Source organism: Eublepharis macularius, chromosome 7 (assembly GCF_028583425.1).
Source record: "Eublepharis macularius isolate TG4126 chromosome 7, MPM_Emac_v1.0, whole genome shotgun sequence".
In the NCBI taxonomy this organism is placed as follows: Eukaryota; Metazoa; Chordata; class Lepidosauria; order Squamata; family Eublepharidae; genus Eublepharis; species Eublepharis macularius.
Window position 1 is genome coordinate 77,018,935 of NC_072796.1, and position 21,234 is coordinate 77,040,168.

A 21,234-nucleotide genomic window follows, 5' to 3' on the forward strand; every position below is an offset into this window, starting at 1 on the left:
GAGTGGTTATATAATTGGCTGAGATATTTTAGAGGGAAACTTTAAAATATCAAGCGGGATTCAGGGCTCTGTGCAGAGTGTTAAAACAACATTACAAATATTGTAATGTTGTTGTTTTAACAAAAAAATTAGGAAAGGAAAAACAAATGTCTTTTAGCACTGGGCTTTTTGCCTGATAGCTGCTTGTGTTTAGAGATGGGCACAAACAGAAAAAAAACTGAACATGATGTTTGTTGCCATCCACGAACAGGGACTTGCAAACAACCATGAACATGGCCCTGTTCATGAACATGTTCATGGTTGGATGTTTGTGGGGGCCAGCAGGCTCTCCTCCAGCCATCATCCAAGTTTGGTCAAGATCCCTACTGCACCAGTCCCAGAAACCTTACCTGAGCAGGCAGCTGGAAAGGTACCAATAATAAATAATAGCTTGGCCCAGAGCCTGCCAGCAGCCCTGGAACTTGAAGGAGTAGATCCATATCCCACCACACACAAAGAAAATTCAAGCTCCAATGCACTCTCTCTGTCAAAATGCCAACAGCAGCTGTGCCTCTCCCTCTTCACTGACTGAAAAGCCAGAGCTGGGAGCCCCCCTCCCCCCTGCTCTTTGCTTCCTTGTAACAAATTTGGAGCTCCACACTTGAAAGGAAGACCTGCCTATCAAGCTAATTTGGGCTTAGATTGGGGTTTCCAGGGCAACCTCAGGAGTTCAGACAGAGTTCAAACAATCCCTGCCTAAGTTGCCAAGGGAATTGATTGCAGGTGCCAGACTGTCTGGCTTGATGAACAGCAATGAAGGCTTGCAACAACCACCTGTTCATTTAGAATGGGGCCTCACAAACAACTTGTTTGTAAACAGCAGATTGGGTTGTTTGTGGCTTTTTTTTGTTTGTATTGCTGTTCGTGCCCATCTCTACTTGTGTTGTGAGAAGACAATTTACTGCTACAGTTAACTGCTGAGGTTAGTGTGCACACACAACACAAAACAAACTGACTTTCTTTCAAAATGGATGATGGCTAAGAGTGGTGTTGGAAGAAAGGGGAGGAAAAAGTGGAATTACACATTGCTGTTCAACCAGCCAGGACACAGGAGGATGAAGGGAAGGGCAAAGGGCAGGGCCAGGGCTTACTCTGAAGAAAACATTCTGCACTTTAAAAAAGGCATCTTAACTTTGATGTACAAAAAATTGGGTATGTACACAGGGAGAAACGCTGCGAAAAAGATCAGTTTTGTGGCAGATGCAGCCCTTCTCCATGCAGAAGGTAAAAAAGTCTGGGAAGCAGTTTGAAGATTGAATTAGGATATTTTGACTGTCCACGCAGAGCTTGGAGATATATCAAAGCTATATGGAGCCAGAAGCAGCCAAAAAGTCTTGTGTGAAAAAGACTACTTGTGCTGCCAAGAGGTAATGGTTCTTTTAGATTTGTTGACAATAAACACAAGTATTGTAGAAAAGGAGATTTATTAAAGTAATCTAGAGAAGTTTACAAAGCCAGAACAGGAAGTATGCTTATACCCCTATATTGCTGTTGGGAACTCCCAAGAAATTACGATGGGTAGACCCCTGCTTCTGATCAGTTGCCCAGCATTGCCCAGCAGTTAAGTCTGAGCTAAGGTTCTGCTGTGTAGGGGGGTTCTCTGGCACTTATATAGAATCTGGCTGGCTGCAGCTGTATACTTGTTTTCCTTTAGTTGACCTTGGAGAGGAGTGACGTATTCAAGGCCAACTGATAAATGTACAGGGCAACCTCCTAAAAGATTCCCATACTAGGTACATGGTTTAACTCATAAACATCCCATTCCCCAATACAATGACAGGACACTGTGATCTGATAAGGTGGATAGTAAGATGGAAAACATGTTTTTAAGAGAGAAAAATATTTTATATTGCCAAAACAGAATATTCAGGCCTGGACTGCAAAACACTGGGCACAAGAGGGAGGAACTATGGTACACCACTAACTCCTTGAGTTCACAATAGTCTTCAGCATGTGCCACTACACCACTGTGATGTAATTCATATGGAAAACTAATGCACAAAAATGAAATTAATATACTTGGGTCAGCTGTGTGTACAGAACATATCTGAGGCATGGTTTTTATTAAATCTGCAAAGCTGCTGGATCAGCTACTAGTCACACACCAACTTTGATTTCTTTATATTACACTGTAAATACATGCTATTTCCTTGCCTACTTAACATTCACAAGTATTAAAAATATTATAATGCCTAGTCTAGAGTGAACAAAATACAATGAACACATGAAAAGATTAATTTTTTACCTTAAAATTTATCCTCACCCGTTAACAAAAACAGATGTCCATGATCATAATGGCAGGGTACATTTTCTTTAATTCTCAATATGGAACTATTCTAGACATCCATAACTTGACAGCAATGATGACTGTTATGTTAACTGACTGTGTACATGAGCATTCCATGCTGCCCTACACTTGTCTGGATTGAAACAATACCTTAAAAATATAATTTGGCATTAAAAAGGTTTTTTTCTACAAAGACAATTTTCAAAGTAACAGGAAAGAAACGGAAGAATTTTTTTTTGCACCTGGTTCACAGGCCCCCTGAAGACCATTCACGGACTCCCTAGAGAAGGGTTTTCTAATGTAGTGACCTGGAGTGCCATGGCACCCTTTGATACCTTTCCTGGTGCCCACTAAGTGTTTTTTAAAAATGGTTCAGGCCAGGTAGGTTTTGCCCAGCAGGGCTTCTGATTGGCAAGTGGACATCTGATTGGCTGTGCAGATTTTTGAAGACTTTTCTTCAGCAGCAGCTACCACAGCAGCACAAGGATCTTCACTGCATGACTGAAGGTAGGGCTTAGCCCCCAAAATGGGGCAAGGCACCTGTCACTTTTTGTGATGGCAAGAGGTGCCCCCCCCCTATCCTCCTCAGACTTTAAGTTATTCCATCCTTACCAGAATTACAAGAGATGCTTCCTCTTTAGTAAATGATTTAATTCTTGCACTGGCAAAAGCTGTCACAGTCTACAATGACCAAGCAGCAACTTTGCAGGTGCAAAACTTCTTGGGATGTTGCTCTCCTTGAAATCAATTTTGCAAGAGAACATCAAGGCATCCAATCATGAGCTCATCTCACATGTAATCAAGGGAGTTTAAAGTAAGTAAGCTCACCTAGTAATTATCTTGATATTGAAGTTTGTATCATACCTAACCTTGATCTGTACTTGGAATTTAATTATCTTTAAATGAATGGCGCTTGTGTCCAAATAACGGAGCTTATATCCAAATAAGTGTGTGGTAGATGAGAGCAATATGGCTTGGCATTGACTTACATAGTATTTGGACTATAGTAAAAACAACAAAAATAATTCTATAGTGTCATTTAAAAAACTAAACAGGATCTTCTCCCTTTGATTCTGAATATCCGTTTTTACATCAAATCTAAAAGGCTCCCCGAGAAGCTTCCTGTTTCCTACCTGACCTACAAAAGGAGTTTTGTCTGACTGCAGGAATTGGCCCTGAGGTTGTTTACAGAGCACGCTCGTGCTTTTCTTTTGATATATAAATTGGAAAAAGAAGGGTGAAAAAAAATGACATTCTCTTGGTTTTTCTTCTCATTTTGCATCTGTCAGAGAATGTATTTTCCCTAGTTTTGAGATTGCTGAGATGGTCAGACAGAAGAATTGCCCTGCCATTAAGACCGAGTCTCATTTTTAAACAAATATCAACCTCCAGGATTCAGGAAAGAAATCCTATTGCCAAAAAATCATATAGCTTATGCAACAGTAGTCTTGGGCTTAAAACAGTTTACAAAACAAACCACCATTCAGTTAAACCACTGTCTTGACGTTATACTTGATGTACTTCCACTGAAGTCAAGATTGTACTGCCTTTCTGTGAGTGTTACTTACAATTTACAAATAGGCTGCAGTTAGCTATGTTGGTCCAAAGAAAATACAAAAACAAAAGCCACATTATACTTTTTATTAAGATCAACAAAAGTGACACAACATCTTGATGAAGAGTTCTGGAGAATTTGAAAGCTGTTTTGTATCATTTTGATTGGTCTTGATAAAAAGTATTACATGGGTTCTTTGTGGGTGTAGGGTTATGATGATGTAGAGAGCATTTAAAATAAAAACAATGTAAAGTGTTTTATTTAGGGTTGCCAGGTGTCCAGTTTTGAATTGGACAGTCCAGTATTTTCCCTTTCTGTACATTAAAAAAAACCTGAGAAAATACTGGACACATAAATGTATTTTCTAAGTAAGCCTGCAAAAAAGGTGGGCATGTTCAACACATGCAATCTTTCTTTTCCCTCGGGTTGGTTAAAGCAGCGACATCCCCATTCACCTGTTTGCCACAGCAGCCAGCAAAGTTTGAAAGAAACAGATACACCATTTGGTGGCTAGGCAGGAGAAATTCTATTGGATTGACTGAAGAAAGCTGGAAAGAGAGAGACTTGCGGCCAACCAATCGACTTCCCATGCTGGTTCCGGCTGACTGCGAAGGTAGATGGTGGCAGAATTGAATCTTCTAAAGAAAAGTGAAAATGAGATTGGGGGAGTGGTATGGGGGAGTGGAGAGTTCAGAGACAGTTAATCCCTCAGAGGGCATCTGTGTCTTCTCTGCAGCCTGATGACTGCAGGTGCTTTACTGCTATTAAGTACTTTGCACTTTAAGTACTTCTGCGGTAGGTTTTTGTCCTTTCCAATTAAGTACTTTAAGGCTGCAAGAATATGCACATTTACCCACAAGTAAATGCCACGGAGCTTATTGAGGGTTACTTATGAGTAAACATGGTCAGGATTCCATGGTAATTTCAGTGGGAGATGTAAGCAAAGGCCTTCTTTTGTGTCAGTGCTCACTGGTACAGAGTACTTGCACCTTTGTGGGGTTCTCCCAAGTTCTGAGGGGGAAAACCTGCACACCTGTGATGCATGAAGATGGAAGCTGAAAACAGCCCACCACCTAGAGGCTAGATGAGGCAGAGATGAGGCTAGATAAAGCTCATCTCTGCTTGGAACTGCAAGGGGAATATAGAGCTGCTGACAGGCAGCAGCACATGGTCCATGAGCTGATTTGACTCGATTATAGAACAGTATGAGATCATTTGTACTGTAAACAATTTATTTTATGTTGACTGAAAGGTATAAATGCATTCTGTGAACACTCTCCTGGATGCATTCAAAAAGCTAATTGACTGCATCAAAGGCTTATTGCTAAATAAACCTTTCTCTTCCATGATTCCTAAGTTTATGCTTTGAGTTGGTTTCTAAGACTAGTAGTGAAGTGGGAAAATCTACAATTGGGTAAGGGTATTGTTTTAATTCCCTAACAGATATTTGGACCATAGAGATCATTGAAACTATAGTGTGAGAGATGGTACTGGCATGCCAGTTTAATGCCAAACCATTCTTGTTTTCTGAGGGACAAGAAACTTGCAAGTTGTCCTCACACCTCCCCGCCATTTTGGAGCTGCCAGAGCACTTGGTTCAGGCAGGCATAGCTGGCATGAAAGAGATAAAAGTCTATTCTTAAAAGCAGAAAATGAACTCCTATTATTACTCCTCTAGTTCTGTCCCATATAAAATGTTTTGTATGTTTTAGAGATGTGTGTGTGTGTGTGTGTAAGTGAAGGAGATGCAGTCATGTCTCTGTTTCCTCCGCAAATGTCTTTACTAATAGCTTTCAAATGTTGGCATCCCTAGGCCATGTACAAATGCTGCTCTGGACATGCCAGTGGCTTCATGGCACTCAAGGAGATAAGACAGTTTAGTTTAACACAACATGAATGATTCCAGCCTCCAGTCCCAATCAAAGAGATTTACAGCTGTTTTAAAAAGACAGTAATGTTGACTTGACTGGTGAAAGAATGCAAGAAGCTGAACTGAATAAAAAGATAGAGGATTAACAAGCAAATAAATGCTGGCCTGGATATATAACACACACCCAGTTAACTTTATTATTATTTTTATCATTACCTGTTTGGGAGAAAGTTCACATATTTTAAATTCTGAACAGTTTAAATGATACTGCGATCTTGACATGAATAGCTGATTCCCCCCTCCAAGAAATCCCCATCTTGTCTAGTTAAAACAATTAACAGAATAGACAGTGAAAAAGATTGCCTCTGTCACCATTTATAATGCATGGTGTCCCTAACAGTTTCCGCTGAGAAACTCCTTTAGTCTCACTTTTGCAACAGAATTTCTTTTTCAATTGATTCTTTTTTAAAGATGTGCAAGTAATTTTCAGCAGATACCTTGCATGGCCTGATCTTAAGGTGGAGCTTTTAACAAACACACTTATAAGACATTTTCATTGTGTGTGGTGGGTCTGTCTGTCTGAGGAAATGATATGAAAAACACAGCCAGCCAATACACTGAAATGGGCAGACCTACTGAAAAAGTGACCATCTGCAATCCACAGCAAAATAATTATCACTTTCCTCCCTTGATTGAACTTTGTGTGCTGGCGCAGGTTGGTGGGAGGTGCACCTTCCCCTGTCTATTGCTGGTGCATCTGCCTAGAGAGGGGAAGGAGCCAGCTGAGGAAACAGATCATGCTGATTCCTTCACTATGAGGCACACAACCTGCTGAGTAGACAGGTGCTGGCTGTGCAGATGTCCATGGGCAATGGAAGCCTGGTTGTCCTAGTAGCTGACATCTATATCTAGACCTATCTGGATTTTTAAACTGATACAACATGAAGAATGTCACTCTTGGTTACTGTACAGCTGGATCTCATAGACATCCTTTAAGCACAATGCCTTGGCCACGTCTTCTCGGCTTTCCTCAGCTGCTGTAATGTGCTATTGTTGTGAAATCTTCTGGACCCTAACCTCCCGAGCAAATGGCCTCTGGCTGTGTTTAGAAACTTCCTCCAATATGGCATACTTAATGATCACTCTTGTACTCAAAAATAGCACCGCTCCTGTGGACTGCTGTCTGCAAGCCCTGTTCATGCCAAATGGGGCATGTATTAGTATGATACTGCAGCAGGGACAGGCTCGTCCTGCCTGTATATTGATTTTTTTTTAAAGCACAGCATCTAAAATCAAAGGGAGATTTTCAAAACAAGCAAATACCATGGCAATAAAGTAAAGTTAATACTTCCTTCCAGTAAGCCAAGGCCTCTAATTAATAGGGGAAATTTTAAATATTTTAAAAATATTTTGATACAGAGAAATTTTACACCACAAATTTGGTTCTGGGACATTCCTAACTTTCAAATTCAGCTCCAGCCAAGTTGGGGCAAGATAAGGTAGAGGAGGACTGCAAGTAGAAGCAGGAGTGCAGACCCCAAGGTGATCAAATCAGTCATAAAGATAGACCTTGAAACCCTATAGGAGTTGTGGGTTAGCTCCTGGCATGGTCTAGCCTGTTACAGTTCAGGTGCTTCCTTGCCAGTCCCTGCAGATGGTCAGGGGTGGGTGTTGATATACAGAATGAAAATCCTGATTTACTATCTGCACAGCAGGGCTAATGTAGTCCTGAGTCCTAGCACCAACACAACACCTTGTAGCATTAAGTTTGGGAATGCAGAGAATATGGAAATCCCATTTCCAGTGCACCAAGATTTTTGGCTAGGTGAAATTATTAATTCAGGTTTGACAAAAAGAAATAGTTTACTCAATGAGTGATTAAACTGTGAAATTCACTGCCAGTGGAGGTAGTGATGGTCAGGAGTATAGAGGGCTTGAAAAGTGTGTTAGACTGAGTTATGGTGGATAGGTCCGTCCATGGCTACTAGCCATGTTCTTAACCACTTAAATCACAAGACGAGTTTTAGAACACGGTGATGTAAACTTGAAATCCAAGGAGTAGGGAAACAGAAGTTGGCAAGAATGAGCAGAGCTAGGTGCCTGCCTTGTACCATCTATATATTCTGTAGCAATGCAAACCCATAAATACGGAGTACACCACTCTCCTTACAAGGAAGATCTAGACTTGCTCCTGATGTAGCACTCAGAGCACTGGGATGCTGCAGGAATACCTAGTTAATTCAATGAATGACCAGTTCCAAAGTCACTTCTTTCCTCTTTACTTTTTATTGTTTGGAGAACATTAAATTACATGTTTATTATAGCTGTATGGTTCTGTGATTTTGCACAAATGCATAGAAATGCTGAATAATATAGTACCCTGAAAACTTCAGCTGTCTGTTTTTTCAAAAGCAAGTTTCTAGTCCTCAGTGGCTGTGAAAATCAGTTTGAATTGCATGGGCAGTGCCTGATACAATCTCAGAGGCCTGATGGGGGGCAGAAGAGGGCTTTGCTGCCTAATTTAGCTGTTCTTATTACTATTAAAAGGGGAATAAATTATGCAAAATAAGTAGTACATGTACAACGTTTTACAAGCTGTAGAAATCAGCACCCCTGCCCTGGATAGCACAGCCGGACCCGATCTCATCAGATCTTGGAAGCAAAGCAAGGTTGGCCTTAGTTAGTAATTGGATGGGAAACCTCCAATGAAGACCATGGTTACAGAGGCAAGCACTGGCAACCTTTATTAGTTGCTTGCCATAAAAACCCAGCAAGAATTGCCATAAGTCAGCTATGACTTGATGGAACACTCCACCATCACCACCAGGAATCAGCAACTTGGTCCCACACCCAGATGCTCTGTACTACATTGGAAAAAAGGACAACAGCAGGATGAAACCACATATTTTTAAATAAGCAAAGAAGATGGAGGGAAGAGGAAGGCTTACCTCATTCATTGTCTAGAGAGCGGGGGGCGGGTGGATGGAAAAGAGAGAAAGAGATTAACTTTAGTATTGAAGCCATCTCTTTGTATTGAAAAGAGTTCTTCCCCAAGTTTGGCCATTTTTGTAAGCTTGCTCAGTAATTATATCTTTATCAAACACATTACACTTTACATTCTTGTGAACAGTGCTTTGTGCCTTGGATGAAAAATGCCAAATATTTTTACTTTTTATGCAGTTTGCATCTCTGGTCTAAAAAATGTTCCCTCATTGAACATGCAAATTTTGATTACAATTTATGGAAATTCATGAAAAATGTGTTCTTAGCCCCAGATTAATAGTAAAAAAAACCCTGTCAAATGTAATGACTACTAACGAGGTATAGACGAGGAGGCAAAGTGTTAAAAGAATAGCTTTTAAAAAAACAGGTGACTCAGGAAAAAGATACATTTTTACCACTGAAGTAGTAGAAATCCTACTAGGAAATCATCAGTACCTGTCTACACAAGAGTTATGCCCTTAGCTTTAGAAGGGTGTTGTCTGCTTAAAGTGGCAGAGTTAAAAGTGAAGCTGACTGGACACAAAGGATTGCATTCTTGTTCCTGCTCTTTTAAATCCCACTGATTTATATTTCCAGATCATCTTCTGTACACTTCAAATTGTGAGTAGACTAGTATCTAAGGGGGAAAGAACTTCAAGTCTGAAGAAGTTACATACAAACAGTAATCCCACTACATAAAAGGTGAGCCCTATTGGCGACGACTCACCTTTTATTCTTGTGCAGCCACAGGTGGCGGGAAGGCCCCACACACTTGCACTCAGCCCCATCAGGCTGAGCCGGTGGCGGAGGCAGCAGTGCCCAGCCCAGACTCCCTGCCCTCCCTTGGCCAAGATTGGGGTGTGGGGGAGGCAGCAATGCCTGGCCTGCCCGCCCTGCCCTTTCTAAAGCCCATTGCATTTTTCCTACAATGAGCTTTGTTACTAGTAAAGTGAATAAAACACTTCATTTTAAAAAACTGAGTAGCTGCTAAATCAGATATTTTATAGTCAAGAACCACCGCTAATTAAACACAAATTGGTATGAGTACAAGTTTGCTCCTCAGGCCTGAAGACCTTTCTCTTCATAGTCTTATGAAAAGAGATGTGGTAGAACTGAAAAAAGTACCTGAGCCTTAGTAGGAAGAGGAAGATGGAGATCAGAAAAAGGGGGATTCTGCCTCTTCTGTTTTCTCTAATGAACTGCAAACTGGGTAATGAGTGTTGTGTGTCATGTCATAATGCATCTCAGTCAGGTTACATTCTGTCATGTCACAGACAGTAACTGGAGATGACAGATATAACAAGATACTATCTGTCACTTTCAGAATTCTTTTATTTCTTGTTGATAAAAGTTATAATATTTACCACACACATAGGAGTGATTAGGAGAAGGTATAAACTCAATAGCACAGAGACTAGGAGAGAGGGAGGGAGGTCAAAAAGTGTAAGTGTTATTTAGACCTCAGGCAAGTCTCATTGACTGATGGAAATAACATGAGTGGTGGGGTTGCGTAGCCCCTTAAGATTCTCAATTTAGCTCCCTCAGACCTTCACACCGCTGCTGTAATATACATATACAGTCTCTTCTGGGTTACTTAATTATAGTGTTATTAAGAAGAGTTCTCTTAATTCCCTTTTACCCAATTTGTTCCTGAAATCCAACAATCTGTTCCTCTTTTGAAGAACATGTAGTCTGTTTCAAACTAATTCCAGTTTGATCAAAGAGAAATTCAATGATAGGAAGGCCAGGAAAGATTTTACAGTTTCAGAATTTTATTCTGCAAATGCTTAGAGGCAGGCTACGTCTTCCCAAACCCTCCTACCCTCCTTCATTATTGACCTCTTTTAATTCCAAACTAGATTCTGCATAACATTTTATATGCACAAAGCATTGTGCGAGACTGATGGATGGATGTAATTGAAAACATTATATTCAAACTGTACAATGCGGCAGTTCCTTATGGATGCCATGCTGCCAGATCCACAGTTTATCTAGGAGTTCAAATTCAGCTTATGGAATCGGTTATAACTGAATGACCCTTTCAAGAGCATGTTTTCAGCTGGGAATGGGAAAATTAGGGGAAAGGTGAAATGTGACAGCAAAAGTGTCATCACATCTGCCCTTTTATGCAGGTGCAATGGGAGAAAAGTAGGAGAGGAGGCAGCAGCAAGCAGCATGAGAACAGGGACGTATGTATGCTATTCTCATCCACTCCCCTGCCACGTGCTGCTGTTGCCATGATAAGGTGCACCCCTATGTGGAAACAGCTTCTATGGAATGACAGGAGATCAATAATTTGATCTCAAGCTAATAGCAGTAGACAGATGGAAGGGGATATACATTAGGAGTAAACAAGTTGGGCTTGGGTCTCTACCTGCATCAGGTGTAACACAATCACAGGTGAGTTGTGGGTTCTCAGTGCCTCTGCAACTTTCAACAGTTCTGACATGCTGTTTGGGGAAACTTGCACATTCCTTAGGATACATGTGGATTTCCCAGTCAGGCCCAGGAACATATCGCGCCTGAGACTGCAACAGTGGCGCAGCTGGGAAGGCTAAAGCCCCTGCTGCACAGGCACCATGGCCGTGATTCTAACTAGGGACTGTACACACGTGAATTGAGCAGACTCCGCAACTCATATGTGAGTCCAACTCAGGGTGTTTGATTTGTAATGTGTAGTGTTTAGGTTCCTCCAACCTCTATGTCAAGTAGGTGGGAACTCATTTCCCAAACATATGGGAAATGAATTCACTCAAACCTACTGTCTGACTCGCACTCAGAGTTAGGGGTCAGGAGAGCCTCAGACATCACAAGTTACAAATCATAACATGTAGTTTGACCCTTAGGCCTTCACTTCACCCCTGGAGCCCCAACACAAGGTTCAAAATTAGGTCAGAATGAAGTTGCTTTTAACAGATAGCGAAGTAACTGTTCAATAATGACCATCTGAAGTGGGGAGAAATCAGAGGGCCAATTTTGCCATAATACCTGCTAATTCTCACTTTTTTCTAATTGCTGAGAGTCAGAGGTGCACCTAACATTACCCTGATGGCCCTTTAAAAAGAGTAAAAGACATTTCCAGAGAGGATAGTGCGATCAGACAATGAGTATGTCAGGAGAAACTATTGGATGCTTTTCCCACCTGCTATTTCTTGTTCCAGGCTTCCCACCCAGCAGCTGTGCCCTGTGGCAGTTCAAATGAAGGCAAACACTAATTTGGAACTCTGTGGAGGGAGGAGAGGGGAGATCAGAGCAGGGATCAGGAATAAGGGAAAGGACTAAGTTACTCTTTCCGTTTTCCTCACCATTTCGCTATTCCTAATCACCCCTCCAGAAGCAGCTTTTCTCTTTTTAAAAATGCTTTTCAGTTATGCTATTAAAATCTTTGTGTAATGTTTAGTTTGACCTCGATACACCCCCTGTACATATGTTTGCAACTGGGAAAATGAATTTAATTACTCCTCTCTCAAAACTGCTAAAATATTCTACATACCCTCTAGATCCTAAAGCTGGAGGCTTTAGAAAGAGTAATACAGAGAAAAACCACAGGCATGGAGCAAATCCTCGCTTGACCCTTTTAGGTAGCCATAGGGTCTGAGTGTGATGCATCAGAGGCATGGAGGGCATGAACTAAGATGTGCCCCAAGAATTCAGTTTCTTAAAGAACACAATCAAACAGAAATATCCCTAACTTTAACAAGCTAACCCAAGAGGAAGTCTCCAGCTTCAAAAGAATCACAGAAACACCCCCCAGGCTTGCTCCATTTTGGATACTTTCATTTCAGAAAGGAATTCTTCCATCAGTGTGAGAGACCTGTGGTGTTTTTGTCACAAAGCTCCAGCTAAAACTGGAAACACAAATTTTCTTCACAAGAAAAGAAGAGGAAAAACAAACAGTGTAGTTCTCTTCCTTTAGGCAAAATGGATGATAAAGTCCTTTAAAAAACAACAACAAAAACAACAACTGTAAATAGAAAAGATGGTGATAACTAAGAGGTAGGGAGCTGGTGTCTTTAGGCATAGCCCTCAGGATGCAGTGATGTATAATTCACACCACTTCAGGAATAGGTCTAAGAGTCATTTTGTCGCAATAGCAATATTTGCTCAGCCTTCTCCCAACTTATAGGCACAGAGGATTTAATAACTGCCAATAGTGAATTGCATCCATCATTAAGTTGGCTCAGCTAATTTGGTCCATTTCTTGTTCCTTCTCAAATGTTTGTTTTGGGGAGGCAATAAAGAGACAGCTGAGAGCATTGATATCTGTGCGCCTCATTTCAATATCTGTACATTCCAAACAAGAGTGCAAAGGGAGGTCCTGTAAGGAATTGTTCTTACATCTTATGCAAGCATCTAGTTAGCACGATGTGATAGCATTTGCTGAGGGTCATTTTACTAAGTTAGAAATAAGCTGTGCTGAAGCATTTCTCTCACACCCCAGGGCATTATCTGGGTGTAAACTTTATGGAAAGAACAGAGGGACATAGGGACAGTGTTGCTCTGTAGATCAAAGTCTCAAATAAGTTAGAAAATATTAGGGGGATAATCTAGGAGTGTGTATTTCAAAAATTGTCATTTTAATTCCATGCTGGAAGGTTAGGAAGGGTATAATTATTGTTTTCAATATTGGCATTATTGTTATCATATAGAGAAGTTGTTTTAATATCAGCAAAATACTCCCAAGTGAAAACAATAACAATGCCCTTTTAAAAGGATACATTTTGACCCTCTCCCTGCCCCCAAGAAAGCAGGAGCAAAGAAGGAGACAGATCTTGAGATGGAGAGGGAAATAAGACTAAAGGGGAAAACATTACTTCAACTATTTATTAATTTGTTTGTTGGTTTTCTATGCCTCCTCTACAAAGTCCTGCTTGAGGTGGCTTACAATTAAAAACCAGAATATAAAAAGTTCAAAAACACAAGCCATTAGACATAAGCAACATAAAAACTATCCATAAAACAGAAACAGACCATTAAAAGGTCATAAGATAAAACTCCAAATTAAAAGCCTGGGTAAAAAGATGTTTTTTAGCCTGGTGTCTAAAAGAAAAGTAGGTGAGGCTCATGGCGTCATGTCTGCACCCATCCATGCCATTTATGTTCCCCTGATCTAATATACTAATATCATGCATTGCTCATATGATTGTGTTTTGTTCATATGATTGTGCTTTGTACTGTAGTCACATAATCAAGTACCAATGTGGACCTGCTTGAAAATGAAAGTGCCTTACTCCCAGAATAAGCAACTGTTATCTCTGAAAATATGCTCAGTGACCTTGCAGCTATAATGTAACTCTTCACAGGGGAAAGAGGGTTTTGATTCCTTGTAATCTTCTGCTTTTCTCTATCCAGACTAAGCTATTGTGTTCTCATGGAACTTTTTAGGATTTTCGCGCCTAAATGCTAACTGCTCAAAGGGAGGGGGGAACAGTGCTCCTTATATTAATAGTGCATATGCTTGTATACTCATTCCTGCCAACCTATCCCATCTATGGATGTACTCATGAACTTAATGGATCTCTAAATAAAGACCTTTTTCAACCAATGCATGAGAGTGCTTGCTGTGAGGGGTTTGGGGATCTATCTGCCATGGACTGCTGTCCCTAGAACTGATATTTTGGCAGGAATCCTTTTTCCCTCTGTACCCAGCACCTCTGGAGTTTGGCTACTGGCATCATGTTGTTGGAGTTGAACCTGGGGACTGCAGAGCCAGAGGACTCAAATACTCACCCAGACTTTTGGCTGGGACCAGGTGAAAATCCTGGAGGACATTCTAAAGCACTGATTCCAGCACCACAATCAAGGCTGGAATACCTAATGGATGTAAATGTAGCAGAGATGCATGGACTGGGGGTCTTGGGGACCCTCCTAAGATACAGGGAGCTAGGAGCAATTCCCAAGGCTGGAGTGGTCCACTACAACTGGAATCGGCCAACCACCCAGGAATGGTTTCCTCACCGATCCATATCTGCTGATGAGAAAATACAAAGGAAAAGAGGGTCAACGTACTGCTACTGTTCCCTTGCAACAGAAGAATACGTCAGTGAGGAAGAAATTGACCCGCCAAGGCTGGGCCCCTAGACCCCCTGAGAGCACTGGAGATCGGCGCAACAAGGGTCGTACCGATAGACTCCATGTGGTCTAGGACCAGCGAATATCGACTCGTACACGAGATACTAGAGGATATACAAATACTGGGGCCCCAAGGAATACACCCTGGCACCATAAAGGAGCAAAAGGGGGGGTCAAACCTGAGGAAGAGGTAGACCCCTGGGACTTGTGCGAATTGGGCGCTGCGGCCAGGCTACCAAACCTGTCAGGGGGCCAGACGCCGCAACTGCCCACATCTGAAGGGACCATGGGTCCGAATGATGCCCCGCCATGGAGACCCCCTGCAGAGGCTGTGCAGAACATTCAAAAATCTGCAGAATTACAATCCCTTGAAACCCAAATGGAAAGAATGAGGCATGAATTGAGGCAAACTGCACAAGAGGTGCAGGAAATGATGAGCATCCCTGCAGGACCCCCTAAGCTTACAAACGAGCAGCCAGTGGAATGACCACAACTACTACGAGGAAATTACCTATAGGAGACAAGAGAGGTGCTGTCCTCACTATCCTATCTAACTGATCCTTGCCGCCCCCTGTATGGAAGCATCTTCTTCTCTTCTTCCTTCTTGTACACCAGACATTGCTATTTCCAGCAAAATCATGCTGTTTTTTTTAAAAAGTTTCTAGACATAATAAATGATTTTGCATTGAAGTAGTTGGTCACAAAGCTGACTAGAGGTGGAACGACTCTGGACTTGGTTCTCAGTGAGGCATGAGACTTGGTATGAATTGTAGATGTTGTACTGATGGGGAACACTGATTTCAATGCTATTCAGTTCACCATTCATGTCAATGGACAGTTACTTTTCAAATCCAAAACTCTCACATCTGATAGGGAACTTTACAAAAACGAGGGGGATAGTCAGAAAGAAATAAAAAGGAAGAATTAAGACAGTCAAAATCTGTCAAGGATGCCTGAAAACTATTGACAGATACACTAAATAAGGTCCAGATTTTCATACCTCAAATCAGGAAGGTTCTACCAAGTCTAAAAGGATGTCTGTATGGTTAATGATCCAAGTCAAGGAAACCACAAAAAACCCACCCCACTTTCCATACTCTGCAGTGGCCGAATCCGGGCTGATTTGGGTTGAATGGGCCCAGATTTGAGCTGAATAGGGCCTGAATTGGGCCAAATTGGGCTGCTGCATAGTGCAGGAGCGCTGCTGTGCTCTGCAGGGGCCCGACTCAGCCCGATTCAGCCCCCTGGGGAGCGTGGGAGTTTTCCCAGGGTGCCCTGTGCCCCTCAAGCTGGGGGCACATGTGCACTTTGCATGTGTGCGAAAATGATAGCCACAAAGGTAGGAGCCAGGCCCCAGATATCCCACTGGGGGGGGGGGGGGTTGGGGTACCTGGCAACCCTAGTCAGTCCACTTCCAGGGAGTTAGAGGAGCCATCTTGAAGGGGTGATCTTGAGACAATTTAGGACAGTACCCCTGGAGAAAATGGCTGCTTGGGTGCTGGACTCTATGGCATTATACCCTGCAAACCACCCCTCCCCAAGCTCTGACTTTTGCAGGATCCATCTCCAAGAACTTCCCAACCTGGAGCTGTAAACACTTAGTAGGTTGCCATCCCCTAGGTGGGGCCTAGATTTCTCCTGGAATCACAACTGATCTCCAGACAACAGAGTTCAGTTCCCCTGGTGAAAATGGCTGCATTAGAGGGTAGACTCTGTGGCAGTATACCAAGCAGAGATCCCTCCCCTCCCCAATCCTGCTTTCTCTAGGATCTACCCGCCAAATATCCAGGAATTTCCCAACCTGGAGCTGGTAATCCTATTTCTCGGCCTCCCTTGGCCAATCTCCTTTTTGTCCACTCCCCCATCCTGGCAAGGTTGGGCTTGGCCTTGATTTGCTGCCAGCTGCTGGACACCCCTTTGCCCAACTAGTGGACCATGCAAGAGAGAGAGAGAGGACGCCTAGGTTGCCTGAAGGGAAGGGAAGAGGGGCCTGAAGGCAGTTCTCCCTTGAGTTTCCATTGGTTGGCTGCTGTTACCTGAGAAGCAGTCAAAAAAGAAAAAGATTTGCCTTCCCCACTTCCCTCCAATGGATGACTTTGTTTTCGGTTAGCTCATTGGCTCATTCTCCTTCCCTCCATAATGGTGGTGGCCTGCCTGCTGCCCAGCCCACTGGTAAGAATTGAGCTGAAATGCTCAGAAACACTCGATGAGACATGTGTGTGTGTGTGTTGCAATTTAGTTTCTCAAATTTGGTTCAGTGTTTTGGAATCCATTATAACAAGCGGAACCAGCAAAATTCATTTGTAATTTCAGCTTGTTTTCCCATTATGCACATGCCTACTACTAGGTACAATTCTTGGATCATGCATTGGTATTGTAGTGGTTTGGCAGTGCAGTGGTATGGAGAGGAGGCACGATTTCGCTAATTAACTGAAGAAAGTGAAATTCCTTAAATGGCTGAGAACAAATAATTAGAACAATTATGGACTGTCCTATATGATGTGTAGCTTTACAACAAATTCTTTGTATTAAACACGTGGTAAAACTGTTAGGCCCCAATCTTGAGAAAATTAATCAGGCTCATGTGCTAGTGACATCAATAACTAACTTAAATGTGACTTAACGCAATTACTTTCACTGGCTTAGATAATTAGTGTTCTGCTAAGACCCTAAAAGCTAAGAAAGGCATTTTTAATGTATAAAATACCTAAGTGGCAGAATCCTGTAGGAATTATTAATTTAAGGCTGAAACAAGGGATTAATGATCAGTTAAACTGATTTATAATTTGCTTTTATGAGTCACTTCCCATTAAAAAAAAAGGTTTAAGATAGTCTGCCATGATTCCTGTACAACAGCCAACATATGAAACTGTAGCAAAATTTCATGTTCCAAAATAGTGTAGGACATAGGGGCTACTTCCTTACCCAGGATCCTTGAAATGGCTCTTGGAATGCTGGCTTTTTTCCATTTTGAAAGAGCATTCCAAGTGCCCATGTACTTTAGAAATCATGTTTTTTCAGATAAAAGGCTATACTTATATTATAGCACTACCCACTTCACCACTGTTACTTGAAGTAGTTTTGCCAGCTGTGTATCAACTATTTTTGCAAGATAATATAGTTTTTATACTATATTCCCTAGTTTCCTGGCAAAGCATTACTCCAGGAATGTGAATATTTTCTGAGTTTTATCCTCAAACCATACTCTGCTACAGCTGCACCTGATTCTTATTCCATGATCATCTAGCTGTGAGTGATACAATCATTCACCAAGTCTTTCTGTTCAGTTATTGGCATCTTACTTTGCTAGGCTATTACAATACATCTTCAAAATAGATCATGCTCTGAGGCTTGTTACATATACATCCTTATACACACTAGCTTTATAAGGAGTTCTACAGCCTGCGTGAAAAAGAAGAGAAAAAGAACAGGCATAACACAGAAAAACCAAATGTACTTCTTTTAAAGCAGGAACAAATATGCAAGCAGATTTTGTTTAACCACCATATGAAAGTTATCTTGGTAGTAGAAGACCTCCCTCTTGACGTGATTGTTAATGATTCTGAAATATACTCTTAATAGAGCCTGTTTCGTTTTCATAGAAAAAAAGAGAATAAGTAGAGAAGAATCTATATTGCAGACAGAATTCTGATTTCTCTATTGAAAAACTAAATAAAAGCATAGATAGTATATAAGCTTTCTGGAGGAACAGAAGACTTCTAACTTAGCTGAGATGTCTAGAGGGCTTTGAAGCTAATTGAGCAGGACATGAATTTAGAATGAATAAATAAATTCTATGGTATGTCTAGAAAAGACCTCTTGAAAGCAACAGCTCTTTAAAGTCTTGGATGTGCTAGAACAGAGTCAACATTGTCTCTGAGTCCACACATTCATTTTCTCTGTCTCACAATGATCTCTGGTAGTCTGGCAGGTCTTAGGAAGTTCTGTAATGCATTTAGAACTGGGCTGAACAAATATGGTGGTGGTGGGCAATGTATATATGGTGATATAACAATTATATAGCCTACCACTCTATGAAACAACTATTCAGCCAGAGTCACAAAAATCTATTGGAATGATTTAGCTGGGGAGTACAATGGTGGTTGATTTATCTCCAATAAGTGACTAACGTTTTGCATATCACTTTTCTCTTCAGCAACCAAACATTATGGAGAATTTAGACTCAAAATAATCTTGCCATTATAATCTTGCTATTATACATTTATATAATAGCACAGAACATGTCATACATATTTGTTCACTGCCTTCTGCAGTTCCAAAGTTTCAGTACCATGCCTGAGCCAATCATCTCTCCGACTATTCCCTCCTAGCCTCAGATGGTAGGGGCACCAAAAGCAGGACATCTGAAGATGACTGGAGTGGTTGGGTAGGTTCATATAGGAGTGTGCAAAATGAAACAAACAAGCTAGAAATACACCCGGAAATCACGGGCCGATGCCACATGGCTTACCTGAAGCCGGGATGTTGTGGAACATTGCGGATCATGCCGGAAAAAAATGCGGAAGATCGTGTTTTCTTGCACGAGTTTTGCATGATGTCGCGCAAAACGCGTGCAAGAAAACGCCATCTTCTGCTTTTTTTCCGGCATGACCCGCAATGTTCCACAACGTCCCGGCTTCAGGTAAGCCGTGTGGAATCAGCCACTGTTTCAGTTTGTTAAAGCTGCTTCCAGAACAGTGAACCAAATCCAGGAAACCAAGCTATAACACCAAAAAGCTCATATGTTTAATTTTGGTTCTTACTGTTAGAGCAAGTGTTAAACAACGCTGCGGAATTAAACGCCGAGCTGGTCAGAGAGGCAAAAGCTTTATTTGAGGAAGTTACATACTTGAGGGAAAGGGGGAGAGATAGATCCTAGCTATCTGACTACATCTTGCAGAGACAGAGAAGAAGTGTGGAGCAGGAGAGAGAAGAAGCAGGATATTGCCCTGTTTAGCCCAATAGGAGACAAGACAAGGAAATGACCCCCAGGAAACAAGAGAGGTGCTACTCTCACTGTCCTAACTAAGTGATCCTTGCTGCCCCCTGCATGGTAGGCTCTTCTTACTTCTTGCTGCTGCAGTACACCAGACATTGGCCGTTTCCAGACGGCCCCCCGCCTTGCGAAACGTCGCGCGTCGTCGCGCGTCGTTGCGCAGAAAATGCGAAATATCGCGTTTTCTCACGCGAGTTTTGCGCGACGTCGCGCAAAACTCGCGCGAGAAAACGCGATATTTCGCGTTTTCTGCGCGACGACGCGCGACGACGCGCGACGTTTCGCAAGGCGGGGGGCCGTCTGGAAACGGCCATTGTTATTTCTAACACCCCTTCTCAATGTCTAGTGTACAAAGTCCACAAAGTTCAGTCTTTCTCGTAGACTTTGAAATTTCTCTTTGGCAAGTGGCTTGGTGAGGATGTCTGCTATCATTTCTTCTGTAGGGCAGTACTGTAGCTCAACAAGCCCTTCTTCTTGCATATTTCTCACAATGTGATTCTTTATGTCAATGTGCTTGGTTCTTGATCCAATTCTTTCTGTATTTGCAAGCTTTATGCAAGATTGATTATCTTCAAAGAGTTGTATAGGTTTGGGTTCATTTATCCCAAAGTCTTCTAATAGTTGTAGAATCCACTTGAGTTCTTGGCATGCTTCTGCTGCTGATATGTATTCAGCTTCTGTAGTTGATGCTGCTACTAGGTCTTGCTTTCTGCTTGTCCAACTGATTGCTCCTCCACCATAAAAGAATACTCGTCCACTGGTAGACTTTCTGTCTGTGATGTCTTCTGCCCAGTCAGCATCCATGAATCCCACTAGTCTGGGATTGTCGCTTGCTGGTAGCTTGAGCTTCAGTTGTGCAGTACCTCTCAGGTATCTTGCCAGTCTTTTGACTGCTTGCCAGTCATTCACACTTGGTGATGCACTTTTCCTGCACAGTATTCCAACTGCTGCTGCTATGTCAGGTCTGGTCACTGTACTTATGTACAGCAGTTTTCCAATTGCTTCTCTGTATACTTTGATGTTTCTCAGAGGTTCATTGTTTCCACTTTGTTTCAGGAAATCTGTTTCCATTGGAGTACATGTTGGTTTTCCATCTTTCATATCCATGTAGTCTAGGAAATCCATGATCTTTTGCTTTTGATTGAGAAGATAGCTTCCATCTTCCTCTCGCTCTATTTGAATGCCAAGGTAAAAGCTGACATTTCCAAGACGCTTTACTTCAACCTCTTGGTTCAGGTGCTGAATTATTTCATCACAATCTTGTTGATCCTCATAACAAAGGAGAATATCATCTACATAAATCAGAATAAAAGTCCATTTGTTGTCTTTCTTTCTTGAGTACAGGCAGCGTTCTGCCCCGCCTTGCTTGAATCCTTCTTTGATGAGCATTTGGTTCAGTTTCTGGTTCCAGGCTCTTGCAGCCTGTTTTAGTC